This window comes from Bos grunniens, chromosome X, assembly GCF_055505025.1.
Source record: "Bos grunniens cultivar Pamir isolate PY7600 chromosome X, Bosgru_T2T1.0, whole genome shotgun sequence".
In the NCBI taxonomy this organism is placed as follows: domain Eukaryota; kingdom Metazoa; phylum Chordata; class Mammalia; order Artiodactyla; family Bovidae; genus Bos; species Bos grunniens.
Genome location: NC_141194.1, coordinates 6,432,751 through 6,445,920, shown reverse-complemented (window position 1 = coordinate 6,445,920; position 13,170 = coordinate 6,432,751). Strand labels below are relative to the sequence as shown.

Below are 13,170 nucleotides of genomic sequence, written 5' to 3'. Positions count from 1 at the left end.
CTGTCTGCCTTTGGTTTGACGTTGTTGAAGACTGCTGGCTTGTAGTCTACTGTAAGTGTCCCAGGGTCTGTGTCTGTTTGCTCATTTCTGTGTGCTCCACGCTGGCTGGACATTTTTTGGCAAGAACGCTGCAGAGGTGTGACTGTGTCCCTGTCACAGTTATAACAGGAGGATCCGATGCTCAAGATGACCTTGCATTGCTCTGGCTGACCTAGCTTAGTTGGTTAGGGCTATGCCCACTCAATACCCTTGACAAGTGGGCACTTCCTTTCCTGTGTAAGTGATGAGTTAATGAGGGGGGGCAGATGGGCCAGATTTGGGGAGTCTGAAGATCTGGTCACACCTACCCCCTAACTACTCCTGTTGCAAGTACTGCCTTGATGGTGACAGAATGGTGAATTACCTTTTTAATCTTCTCTTTTCTAAATTATTTTTTCATTCGCCCCTACCAGTTTTATTAAGATATGAGTGACACATTAACATTGTGTGTGAAGTCTTCTACAAATTCTGAGCTGAAAGTCTTCTAAGAGCTTGACTTCTGTACCCCAACTTTTGAGCATCATTACAGACTCATGGGTTTTTTTTAATAATTGTTGTTGTTATTTTTTTTCGGTTGTATGTATTATAATCAACTAGCATTATTATTATTTTTTGCCTACCTTGAGGCTGGCAGGATCTTAGTTCCCTGACAAGGAATTGAACCCCCAGCCCTGAGCACTGAAAGTGTGGACTCCTAACCACTGGACTGCCAGGGGCTTTTTATTATTTTTCGGATGCTCAAACTGTCCCCGAATTGGCCAGTGGGAGTCCTCTTGGCGTGCGTGGGTGTGCATGTGCTAAGTCACTTCAGTGGTATCTGACTCTTTGTGACCCGATGGACTGTATAGCCCACCAGGCTCCTCTGTCCATGGGATTCTCCAGGGAAGAATACTGGAGTGGGTTGCTGGGTGCTCCTCCAGAAAATCTTTCCCAAGCAAGGGATCGAACCCACGTCTCCTGGGTCTATTGCATTGTAGGTGGATTCTTCACTGCTGAGCCACCAGGGAAGCCCCCTTTGGCACCCATCACTATTAAAAGGCAGATTTCCGCCCACCCCAAAACCTGCTACACGTGACGTGCTTGAAAGAACTACAATACAGACGTGAGGTTTTTGATATTACTCTGCTTTGCCTCATCTCATGCTTCAGCCAGAATACACAGCATTTAACTTGTTGAAGATGAATATCTTGGGGAATAATGGCACTGCATGGCATTACTGTGATGCAATTATACAAATATTACTCCAAAGCTCACCTGACCACAGAGAAATTCTGGGTTAATAAAACATTGTGGTTTACCTGTTTAAGTCAAGGCTCAAGTTTGCTGAACATTTTATGACAGCAGAAATTCACTGAAAGTGAAGTGAAAGTCACTCATTCATGTCCAACTCTTTGCAACTCCGAGGACTATACAGTCCATGGAATTCTCCAGGCCAGAATACTGGTGTGGGTAGCCTTTCCCTTCTCCAGGGGAATCTTCCCAACCCCAGGGATCGAACCCAGTTCTCCCGCATTGCGGGTGGATTCTTTACCAGCTGAGCCACCAGGGAAGCCCAAGAATACTTGAGTGGGTAGCCTATCCCTTCTCCAGTGGATCTTCCAAACCCAGGGATCGAACCAGGGTCTCCTGGATTGCAGGCAGTTTCTGTAACAGCTGAGCCCCCAGGGAAGCTCAGAAATTCACTGAGCAACCCCCAGATGTTTACCTCAACGTCTAAGACAAAGCCCCTGTTGCTACTGCTTTGGGAAGAAAGGTGTTTAAAAAATTTACTTATTTATGTATTTTTGGCCGTGCTGGGTCTTCACTGCCTCGAGAGCTTTTTGCTACTTGTGGCGTAAAGGCTTTTCATTGTGGTGGCTTCTCTGGCTGTGGAACACAGGCTCTAGGGCTCATAGGCTTCAGTACTTGCAGCACCTGGGGTCAGCAGCTGTGGCTCCCGGGCTCCAGAGCACAGGCTCCACAGTTGTGATGCACGGGCTTAGTTGCTCCTTGGCACGAGCATTCTTCCAGGACCAGGAATTGAACCTGTGTCTCCTGTACTGGCAGGTGGACTCTTTACCATGGAGCCACCAGGGAAGCCCAGAAAGGCTTTTTTTTTGTTTGTTTGTTTTTTGAGAAGTCATAGCAACATACAAATTTCATTTCAATTTGATACAGATACTTCTTGTGGCATTTCTTCTGTGTGTGTGCATTACTCCACTGTAGGTGGTGTGTGTATAGGTGTGTACGTGTGTGCACTCCTTCAGTGAAGATAGTATGCATACTTGTGTGTATCCAGTTCAGTTCAGTTGCTCAGTCACATTCGACTCTTTGTGACCCCATGAATTGCAGCACGCCAGGCCCCCCTGTTCATCACCAACTCCCAGAGTCCACCCAAACCCATGTCCATTGAGTCGGTGATGCCATCCAACCATCTCATCCTCTGTCGTCCCCTTCCCCTCCCGCCTTCAATCTTTCCCAGCATCAGGGTCTTTTCCAAGCAGTCAGTTCTTCGCATCAGGTGGCCGAAGGATTGAAGCTTCTCACACTCGTCTTTGAGCTGGCGTAGAGTGAATCTGGGAAAAATTACTTGCAGCTGGTTCTCGCTGCCTTCTCTTCTATTTCTGAGCCTGGGGGTGGGAGTGGGTCACCGAGGGACACAAGAGCTGGGTAATGTATTACAGAAATGTGGCCTTCTTCGTGCTTGATGATGATGATAGCAGTGTCATTTAGTGCAGAGTGCGAGCTGTGCTAGAAATATTAAAGCTTCTGAGGCAGCCAAGACGTTCCGCTCACTTGCGTGTTAATCAGGCTCAGAAGAGCCGGAGGACCTCTCACTAAGTTGGTGAAATATCACGAAGAATAATTACAGTGTGTAAAAATAGCCGGAGAACAGAACAGCGGGTCAAAAGAGTTAACATGTGTTGTGCAATCCAGGAAGCCTGTGCAAACTTCCTTTTCTTTCCAAAGATCCTCCGTGGCGTCTTTCCCTGGGTTTCCGCCGTATCTGTGAGGGGAGCTTTCGAGATGGTGCAGTCAGTGACGACCCCAGGGACTCACAAAGCAGCATCTGTCTCGCTCTGGCAACGTGTCACTGCAAGTTGGCCCGAGGCCCCTGCTGCTGAAGCCACGTGGGGACCAAGGTAGGTGGAGATGAGGAGGGTGGAGGAAAATGACAACCTTGCCATCAAGTCTCCCCCTGACATGTTACGTTTCTCATCTTCGTGGGGGAGACATGTCACGTGGCCAGACCCAAGTTCAGCTGGGTGGGGTGTTTAATCCTTCCCCACGGCAAAGAGATGGGGAGACAATGGAAACAGTGACAGACTTTATTTTCCTGGGCTCCAAAATCACTGCAGATGGTGACTGCAGCCATGAAATGAAAAGACACTTGCTCCTTGGAAGAAAAACTATGACCAACCGAGACAGCATATTCAAAAGCAGAGACATGACTGCCGACAAAGGTCCGTCTAGTCAAAGCTGTGTTTTTTTGAGTAGTCATGTATGGATGTGAGAGTTGGACTATAAAGAAAGGTGAGCGCCAAAGAATTGGTGGTTTTAAACTGTGGTGTAGGAGGAGACTCTGGAGAGTCTCTTGGACTGCAAGGAGATCCAACCAGTGCATCCTAAAGGAGATCAGTCCTGAATATTCATTGGAAGGACTGATGCTGAAGCTGAAACTCCAACACTTTGCCCACCTGCTGCAAAGAGATGAGTCATTAGAAAAGACCCTGATGCTGGGAAAGATTGAAGGTGGGAGGAGATGGGGACAACAGAGGATGAGATGGTTGCATGCCATTACTGACTCAATGGACCTGAGTTTGAGCAAGCTCCGGGACACGGTGATGGACAGGGAAGCCTGGTGTGCTGCAGTCCATGGGGTCACAAAGACTCCAGATACGACTGAGTGACTGAGCAACAACAACAGCAAGGAAGGTCGTGGAGTAGTGGTGAGCACGACTGCACATACCACACTAGTCATCAGGATCTAATACACTCAAGTGCTCAAAATATATGATTTCGTCATGCTAATGGCAAGCCTGTTCAGCCCAGGCTAGTAATCAATACCCCGTATTTAAGGCCTGCTAAGAGATCAAACATAAAATGCTCTAAATCACGACATCGCCCTTCCCTTTGCTCAGTTTCTCCCTTTGAGCGATCAAATAGCTTGGAATCCTTTGACTATATCTTAAAGTTTGGGCTTCCCTGGTGGCTCAGATGGTAAAGAATCTGCCTGCAATGCAGGAGACCCGAGTTCAATCCCTAGGTTGGGGAAGATCCCCTGGAAAAGGAAATGGCACCCCACTCTAGGATTCTCACCTGGGAAATCCCATGGACAGAAGAGCCTGGTGGGCTATAGTCCATGGTGTCGCAAAGAGTCGGGCACAACTGAGTGACTAAGCATGACATGCATGCATCTTAGTGTCTGAGTTGTAAATATATAACACTTAATTTCTTGTAAGTTTTAATTTTTTTTTAAATGAAGGGGAATACTCTGCAAATATAGAAGTAATAGATTTTCGTTGCTAAAAGTTTAGGACCTAAGCACTAAAAGGAATAAACTGTGTTACCCTTCCACCTTCCTGAGGTTGAGAATTGCAGTGTCAGGGGAGACACACACACACACACACACACACACACACACACACACGCGCGCGCGCGCGCACACACACACACGCACACACACACACACAGATGCCACTGAATTAAAACAAATGAAACAGCCCGTTTTAAAGGAATTTGTACTCCTCCGATTATGACAAAGATGGGACGCTTTTCCACTGGATATTGCGAATTGTATGTGTTTATTTTCCTGTATTTCCCTGTTCTTCTCTGTGTAGGGCTGTGTAGAAGTGAACACAGGATGTTCACATCTGTGAAGGCAACAGAAACGTCATTCCAAATTGCAATGGAGACAGAGAGCATCCGGTCGGGTAAGTAAGTCAGGACAGAGGTGCTCAGCTGGTCTCTGCAGCAGCTGGAATCGAGGATTTGAAGCCACCGGTTGTCACAGACATGGCTCATCCATCACCTCTGCTTCCCTTCTTAGACAGCCGTCTGCTCTCGCACCCGAGCCGCTGGCCCTGCTCAGCAGTGGACACGGAGGCCAGCGTGTCCCATGCTTAGGTTGTTAGCTATGCCTCCAGGGAGGATTCCATCCAACCCAGGGGGCCTGGCTTGGTGCTTAAGGGCATTTTCGGGAGCAACCAGTGGTGGGTGCCTTGAGCTGCGTGCGTGCTCAGTCATGTCTGACTGTTTGCGACCCCGTGGACTCTAGCCCGCCTGGCTCCACTGTCCGTGGGATTCTCCAGGCAAGAACACTGAAGTGGGTTGCTATTCCTTCCTCCAGGGGATCTTCCCAACCCAGGGATCAAACTCGGGTCTTCTGCATGGCAGGCAGATTCTTTACTGTCTTAGCCAGCAGGGGTCAGGGCCTTGTGTTTACTCTTAATAGATGCTGCCAAGTGCCCTTCAGAATAGACCCCACCCCACCCCTCCTAATTGATCAGGGCTCAAGATCACTTCCTTCAAGTATCTTCATTAAGTGGACATAACTGACTGTTTCACTAATTTTTTTCCCCCCAAACTGAAACCAGTATTTCATTATATTTTTAATTTCTCTATTCACTAGTTAGGTTGAACATCTCTTCTCTCTTTCCCAGCTCTGTTTCCTGCTCTGTATAGTGGCAATTTGTCTCTGCTCCTTTTTCAGTCTGTTCTGTTGAACTGTCAGCTGGCTTTCCCGCAGATTTGGGACAGCTGACTTTCCTGTAGATTTGGGACAGTTCTTTAGATATGGAGCACATTAATCCCTTTGGGGTTTTTTTTTTTGGTATGTTTTCCCTTATTGTTCTTGTAATTTTAAAGATATTTTAAATTGTGGAAGGATTGATGGTTTTTCCAGTTGTCATGTATGGCTGTGAGAGCTGGACCATAAAGAAGGCTGAGCACCAAAGAATTGATGCTTTCAAATGGTGGAGCTGGAGAAGACTCTTGAGAGTCCCTTGGACTGCAAGGAGATCCAACCAGTCCATCCTAAAGGAAATCAACCCTGAATATTCATTGGAAGGACTGCTGCTGAAGCTGAAACTCCAATCCTTTGGCCACCTGATGTAAAGAGCTGACCCTGATGCTGGGAAAGATTGAGAGCAGGAGGAGAAGGGGATGACAGGGGAGGAGATGGTTGAATGGCATTACTGACTCAATGGACATGAGGTGGAGCAAACTGTGGGAGACAGTGAAGGACAGGGAAGCCTGGTGTGCTGCAGTTCATGGGGTCACAAAGAGACATGACTGAGCAACTGAACCACAGCAACAAAATATGCTAACATCTATAGATCTCTCCTGTGTGGTTTCTTCTGTTGCTTTTACTCAGAGCAGCTCTTCGCATAGACTTGTATGCCTGCATTGTCAGCAACTAGCATTTTCATCTATCAAGCTAAGTTCTAACTCTGGAGGTCTCTGGTGTCAAGATCAGGGTTTGGCAAGCTTCCTCCGAAAAGGGCCCGATTGTAAATATTTTAAGTTTTGAGGGCCATAGGGCTCTGTGGCAACGATTTAAATCTGCTGTGTTGTAGATTTAACCAGGATGCAACCATAGACAACACCTAAATGAACGGGCATGTCTGGTTTCTAATTAAACATTATCATTATTTTACAGAAAGAGGCACCAGAGTGTAGTTGGGCAACCCTTGGACTAGACGGAGGCAATAGGAAAATCTCCTATTCAGATGGACTACTGAGGCACACTGGTGTCGTTTACTTGGCGAGAAACAGTGAACGCAGAGGGGAGCTGTCATTACAAAAGTAAAACAGACCATACTCGATTAACGGCTTGCTTCAGAACAGTGTTTTACAAAGTGGACTTGACAAATAACATGGTTACGTGACTGTGTGTGGGCTTCTCAGCTGGTGGTAATCGTAAAGAACCTGCCTGCTACTGCAGGAGATGTAAAGAGACGTGGGTTCGATCCCTGGGTCTGGAAGATCCCCTGGAGAAGGAAATGGCAACTCACTCCAGTATTCTTGCCTGGAGAATCCCATGGACAGAGGAGCCTGGCAAGCTACAGTCCACAGACTGGGTTGCAAAGAGTCGGACACGACCGAATCGACTTAGCACGCACACAGGTGACTGTGTGAGCCCTTTTTCCTTCTAGGCTTTTGGGTCTGAGGTTGTTCCATTTGTCAAAACACAAATCAATGACTGCAGTCCAAGGGGCCTGGTACATTTCTCAGGCTGGCTGGCTGAGAGTCTTTTTTTTTTTTTTTGCCAAGAAAAAGAAACACGGATATGGTATATTCTGCTGACCTGGGAAAACTGGTAACTTCAGGTGAAGGGGGGATTAGGGGTCGTTTTAGGAAATGAACATCTCTGTGACAATTAATGGAAAGGCATTCACGGAATTCATGAAATGTCCCTGCAAATGCACCCTCTCTGAAAAACTCGGATTGTCTCACTGGGAATGGTTACAAGTAGACTAGACAGCAGGCTGCACTTCTCCTGCCAGCATCATGTCAGACTCAGGTCCCTTGTAAAGGCTTCTTGGTTGGTCAAGGGAGGCCTGAAGAGTCAATGGTGGTGAGCTTTGGGAATCTCCAGGTGAAGTGTCACCTGGAATATTGCGAACACATTCAGCCACAGCTCCTGGTCCCTGTTGTCTATAGGAGGGGTGTATGTGTTCAGTCGTTCAGTCGTTCAATCGTGTCCGGCTCTTTGCAACCCCATGGGCTGTAGCCCTCTAGGCTCCTCTGTCCATGGGATTCTCCAGGCAAGAATCCTGGAGTGGGTTGCCATTTCCACCTCCAGCGGATCTTCCCGACCCAGGGATTGAACCCGAGTCTCCTACATTGGAAGGCAGACTCTTTACCTTCTGAGCCACCAGTGAAGCCCCACAGGAGGGTACCATGCAGTCTGCTGGATGAATGAATATATTCCCTGTCCCATGTCTGTCCTTTGTCTGAATCAAACTGTCCGGAGAGTGGTTGCTGGGAACCTGCAGAGACAAGAACCCCTTGTGACCCTTCTGAGGTGTCCTTGCCATCTGAGAGGCCCTCAGACAGGGTCTCATGTCCCACACTGAGTCTAATCAACTATAGGAGCTAGTCCTCAGACTTATCCATTTTATGTCCAGGGCAAAGATTGTTGGGGATATTTATGCCTCATTCTACAAAATGACTCAGTGGAAAAAGTGACCGTGTGTTTTCAACTTAACTCCATCTTCCTTGCTCGGTTGCTACAACCGTATCGAAATTCTGTGTCTAAAATGTTCTGGCGGTTACTAAGACCAGGACTGTGACTAAAATTAACTCTGATGGTCCATTTTCTCTTTATGTTACTCCTCATCTCTCTTGGTCATATTAACCTCGTTACTTTCAGAAAAAAAAAAACACACAACAAAAGAAACACAAAACAAGCAACAATAAACAATTTTTTAAAATTGGCTTTTTTTTTTTTTTAAGAACGAAAATTCTGCGCCACTATCCGTGATAACACCAGGCTTAGGAGAGGGGGAAAATGAATTAGGCGTGACAATTTTTTTTTTCTCTTACATGACTCTTTTGACCATATTTTCTTAGTAGTATTGGTTCAAAGGGAAATCATAGTGCTTGCATGTTGAACAGCACCTCGCGTAAATTAAATTGGCCTGGAGTTGTTAAAAGTATTTAGAGACTCTGTTATAACACGACACACTTTCTTAAATATTTGTGTTTTCATCTGTCTTCCTAATTGGGCTCTCAGCTGCTGGAAGGCCGCTCACATCTTATTTGTCCCCCGCCTGGGATGCAATCTGTACCTTCACGTAGTATCCTCTGAAGGCCTGATGCTGGTGGGGAGGAATGAACATCTTCATGGAAAATTCCAGCTCATCTGCACATCAGCTACCTTTGATTGAAAAGCATGTCTCTCCCACTCAGAGAGGAACGCTGTTGTCTGTTCTACATCTTAAAAAAAAAAAAAAATCCAGAGGCTGAAGTTTGACTGTAGGACTTTCAGACAACCCTCATTTCCACAGTGCAGTAACACCCCCATGTCACTCTGCCTACCTCACACTTGGGTGTTTGAATGCCAGCTGATGAGAGTTCATTTTAAACTCTCCTGCTTTAAAAACATTTTTTTTTTTCTTTTTTCTTGAAAGAGTTCCCTTTCTGGATCCCAACAGTTTGATTTCTCTTTCAATTCCGGTGGGCTGACAGCCTCAGAGATGTTTTGCTTGTGCCATTTCTTAGGGAAGGGGATGAAACGATCAGATCTTATTTACCAGTTTCTGTCTGATAAAGATGGCTTTGCCATAAAAGAAGCAAACGATAAAAAGCTAGAAGTACGAGACACTGGGTCTTAAAGCCATCCCGCTAAATAAAATGAAAAGAGCTCAGTTCTGGACTGCTGACTCAGGGCACAGCCAGCCGCACGACTTTGTCGAGGACAGAGGTAAGGAGCAGACGTCCTGGTGAATTTTTCAAGTGAGTGTGTAAGATAATCTTCAAAAGTCAAGTTTAAAATTCCCTGCTTAACTTTTTGTAACCCTTCTGGTTGTACAAATACCATTAGCAAGTCCTTCTTCCAACAATACAAATACCTCTCTTCTCCTGATAAAATCTCGTTTTAAGTAAGTTGAAGGGACTACAGGCTTTTTTTCCCCCCTGCCCAGAGTACTTTTTTTTTTTTTCCTGCTTTACCTTTTCCTTGTTTGCTTATCAAGGGACAGGTTGCATGCGGTAAAATTCCTTCTTTCTTAAGTGTGCAGTCCAGAAATCTTCAAAGTATATACAGGCTGTGGGTCCAAACTGGCCTGCAGATTGTTTTGTAAATAAAGCTTTATTGGAACACGGCCACTCCTACTCATTACGTATTGTCAATGGCTGCTTTCGTGCAGCGATGGCAGACCTGAGTAGTTGCTACAGTCTCGGTCTGCAAAGGCAAATACATTTGCTCTCCTGAACTTTACATAAAATCTACAATCTTGGCTGAAAAAAAAAGTGACTCACTCAGTCTTGTCCAATTCTTTGCAATCTCATGGACAATCTTGGCTACAGTTCTACAAATTTTGACCAATTAACAGTCATGTAACCACCACGATTAAGAGTTTAAAAATTTTCATTGCTCTTAAAAATTAAGGAAATTAAACTATTTCAAGATAATGCTGTGAGAGTGCTGCACTCAATATGCCAGTAAATTTGGAAAACTCAGCAGTGGCCACAGGACTGGAAAAGGTAAGTTTTCATTCCAGTCCCAAAGAAAGGCAATGCCAAAGAATGCTCAAACTACTGCACAATCGCACTCATCTCACATGCTAGTAAAGTAATGCTCAAAATTCTCCAAGCCAGGCTTCAACAGTCCGTGAACTATGAACTTCCAGATGTTCAAGCTGAATTTAGAAAAGGCAGAGGAACCAGAGATCAAATTGCCAACATCCGTTGGATCATAGAAAAGCAAGAGAGTTTCAGAAAAACATCTCCTTTATTGACTTTGCCACAGGAGCTTTATTGACTATGCCACAGCCTTTGACTGTGTGGATCACAACAAACTGTGGAACATTCTTAAAGAGATGGGAATACCAGACCACCTGACCTGCCTTCTAAGAAATCGGTATGTATGCTTATCAAGAAGCAACAGTTAGAACTGGACATGGAACAACAGACTGGTTCCAAATTGGGAAAGGAGTATGTCAAGGCTGTATATTGTCACCCTGCTTATTTAATTTCTATGCAGAGTACATCATGAGAAACGCTGGGCTGGAAGAAGCACAAGCAGGAATCATGGTTGCCGGGAGAAATATCAATAACCTCAGATATGCAGATGACACCACCCTTATGGCAGAAAGGGAAGAAGAAAGTGAAAGAGGAGAGTGAAAAAACTGGCTTAAAACTCAACGTTTAAAAAACTAAGATCATGGCACCTGGTCCCATCACTTCGGCAAATAGATGGAGGAACAATGGAAACAGTGAGAGATTTTATTTTCCTGGGCTCCAAAATCATTGCATATGGTGATTGCAGCCATGAAATTAAAAGATGCTTGCTCCTTGGAAGGAAAGCATGACCAATCTAGACAGCATATTTAAAAAGCAGAGACATTACTTTGCCAACAAAAGTCCATCTAGTCAAGGCTATGGTGTTTCCAGTAGTCATGTATGGATGTGAGAGTTGGACTATAAAGAAAGCTGAGCACCGAAGAATTGATGCTTTTGAACTGTGGTGTTGGAGAAGACTCTTGAGAGTCCCTTGGACTGCAAGGAGATCCAACCAGTCCATTCTAAAGGAGATCAGTCCTGAATATTCATTGGAAGGACAGATGCTGAAGTTAAAAGTCCAATACTCTGGCATCCCGATGGGAAGAACTGACTCATTTGAAAAGACCCTGATGCTGGGAAAGATTGAAGGTGGGAAGAGAAGGGGATGACAGAGGATGAGATGGTTGGATGGCATCACTGATGTGATGGACGTGAGTTTGAGCAAGCTCCACGAGTTGATGATGGACAGGGAAGCCTGGGGTGCTGCAGTCCGTGGGGTCAAAAAGAGTTGGACACGACTGAACTGACAATTTTCAGTAGAAGTGATTTTAGAGAAGTAAAATTTTATTATATATTTAAAACTGCCCTTTAGAGCTTAGACATTTTAAATCCATATGCACACACTATATCCTGGATATTTGTGGTTTGTCTTTCCAGCAGGGATTCCCCACTTCTCTCCCTGACAAAACCCTGATTTCCTGTTGAGGAATTTAGCGCTCCAGTGTTTTCTCGGCTGACGTGTGGGTGGGCTGGATCCTGGCCGAAGCTTCTTCTGCGCTTGCTGGTCTCAGTGATCCAGGGATGGTTGTATGACAGAGTCAATGTGATGCAAGGGCTCTGGGCAATGCTTCGCCATTGTGTGATGAAAGCAGCCATGGACAACGTGTGAATGAATAGGACTGGCCATGTTCCAATAAAGCTTTATTTACACAACAAGCAGTGGGCCAGGCTGGACCCTCAGGCTGCATACAGTTGGAAGATTTCTGAACTACACATTAACAAAGGGTGCTGCCTGAAAAGAGACTTCGATCTTGGACCTGAATGAGGAAGTATCTTGAATGCCTGGCACCCACGGGAGCCCAAGACGGAGGTCTGGTGTGGAAGTGAGACTCAGGCTGGTTGGGCAGAGCTGAGAACTGCACAGAAAAACCAGCTCCTGGTCCTGTTGAGTTCGTGAGCCCAGATTCCAGCCTTGCCTCTCTCTAGACTTAACTGCTGGGTTTCCCAAGTGATGCTAGTGGGAAAGAACCCCTAAGAGACACAGGTTCGATCCCTGGCTCAGGAAGATACCCTGGTGAAGGGCATGGCAACCCACTTTAGTATTCTTGCCTGGAGAATCCCAAGGAGAGAGGAGCTTGGTGGGTTACAGTCCCGAGGGTCTCGACGAGTCAGACACGACTGATGTGACTTAGCACACACAGCACAGACTTACTCCTGGACTGCTCCAGTAAGCTCCCTTGATTGTGGAAGTTTGTTGGAGAAGGCATCTCTGTTCCTTGTAACTAAATAAGTCTAACTGATGCCCACTGTGTGACACTCATGGAATGATAAAAACACTCGATATACACACTTATGCTATAGGTGAGAGTTTTATAACAGAACTTAGCTTTCTGAAAACAGAACTTGCCTCATAATTTCTAATCTGTTAACGGAACTCTCATTCATTCTTTCCTACTATTCTTGCCTACTATTTATTGGAGAAGTGCAGCAAGGGAGGAGACTGCATGGTGGCCAAAATGGACACTCTTTATTTAGAGGAAGTGCATGGTCCAATGGGTTTATAGCTCCAAACTGCAAAGGCACACTAGTTCATAAGCCCTGAGTGGGAAGGTCCGTCTAGTCAAAGCTGTGGTTTTTCCAGTAGTCACGTATGGATGTGAGAGTTGGACTATAAAGAAAGCTGAGTGCTGAAGAATTGATGCTTTTGAATGGTGGTGTTGGAGAAGACTCTTGAGAGTACCTTGGACTGCAAGGGACTCCAACTAGTCCATCCTAAAGGAAATGAGTCCTGAATATTCATTGGAAGGACTGATGCTGAAGCTGAAATTCCAATCCTTTGGCCACCTGATGCGAAGAGCTGACTCATTGGAAAAGACCCTGATGCTGGGAAAGCTTGAGGGCAGGAGGAGAAGGGGACAACAG

The 13,170-nt window shown here is 45.7% G+C and overlaps 1 long non-coding RNA gene across 2 annotated transcripts; it reads left to right on the top strand.

Annotated features, from left to right (window-relative positions):
* The first annotated feature begins 2,908 nt into the window (after positions 1 to 2,908).
* LOC147339726 (uncharacterized) lies at positions 2,909 to 8,456 on the top strand. Of its 2 annotated transcripts, none has more exons than XR_015159014.1 (3): positions 2,909 to 3,161; positions 4,860 to 4,952; positions 6,680 to 8,456. It is a non-coding gene; the product is annotated as an uncharacterized LOC147339726 (long non-coding RNA). The 2 variants fall into 2 exon arrangements; XR_015159013.1 differs by having other exon boundaries at positions 2,963 to 3,161; positions 5,924 to 8,456.
* Positions 8,457 to 13,170: the final 4,714 nt, after the last annotated feature.